Below are 997 nucleotides of genomic sequence, written 5' to 3' on the forward strand. Positions count from 1 at the left end.
CTTGCGTGCACCTTCGCCAGGGTGGGCGCCTTGGTGCGCACACCTTGGCTGGGCTGCGCACACCTTGGCACCCGCGTTTCCTTCATTTTAAATTTTTTTTTTTTACAATCTCTCAAGTGGGAAATTCTATAATCTCAACTTTTTTTGCCTTTTCAGGAAACTTTTGAATGGAGCGCATCATTGGTGCGCTCCGAAGTGTGCTCCAAAGCTCTCTCCAGCTGCGTGCACCTGCCCCGGCCGCGCACCCGGCCCCGCCCAGCTTCGCTCACCTGTCCCGGGCGTCTGGTGCGGAACCTTAGAGTAAGAAACATCACCGTGCACCTTGGCCAACGTGCGCGACTCGACCGAGCGCGCACTGGCCGAGGTGCACACCGATTTCACCTGGGTGCGCGCGCAGCACCTCGGGCGCACCGGGGTGCGCGCACAACGCCCGGGTTGCACCGTGGCCTGTGTGCTCGGGGCGCCTCGGGTGCGCGCTCGGTGTCGCCCCCGCGCGCGCGGTAGTGCGGGCAGCGCACCCCGGCCCGGCCCGGCCCCGACGAGAACGCAAACGGGCAAAAGGTTTATTCAAATAGCATTGCGACGCCCGGCGAAAAACTAAAAAAGGGTGCAACACCGGGACTTCCCGGGAGGTCACCCATCCCAGTACTACTCCGGCCCAAGCGCGCTTAACTGCGGAGTTCTGATGGGATCCGGTGCACTAACGCTGGTATGATCGCACCCGTTATGAGCTTGTCGCAGTGTGTACTTAGCAAACCGCGACCCACGTGCGAATCCACCCCGGCCACCCACCCCCGTCGAGGTGCACACCCTCCCTCGCGAAGTGCGCCCCGTTCGCCAAGTGTGAGCCCTGCCCGGGTGCGCGCACCTTGCTAGGGCGTCGGGTGTGCACCCGGCCCGGCCTACGTGCGTGCACCTGGAGGGGGCGTCGTGTGCGTGCAGTGTCCCGTCTGCAACGCGGTGCCCACACACCACCTCGGGCGCAACGACCTGCGCT

At 63.9% G+C, this 997-nt stretch overlaps 1 non-coding gene across 1 annotated transcript; it reads right to left on the minus strand.

Moving 5' to 3' along the window:
* Positions 1 to 604: 604 nt before the first annotated feature.
* Positions 605 to 723, minus strand: LOC131873492 (5S ribosomal RNA). The gene has a single exon (XR_009371430.1). It is a non-coding gene; the product is annotated as a 5S ribosomal RNA (ribosomal RNA).
* Positions 724 to 997: the final 274 nt, after the last annotated feature.

The sequence above is a fragment of the Cryptomeria japonica genome, unplaced genomic scaffold (genome assembly GCF_030272615.1).
Source record: "Cryptomeria japonica unplaced genomic scaffold, Sugi_1.0 HiC_scaffold_1837, whole genome shotgun sequence".
In the NCBI taxonomy this organism is placed as follows: Eukaryota; Viridiplantae; Streptophyta; class Pinopsida; order Cupressales; family Cupressaceae; genus Cryptomeria; species Cryptomeria japonica.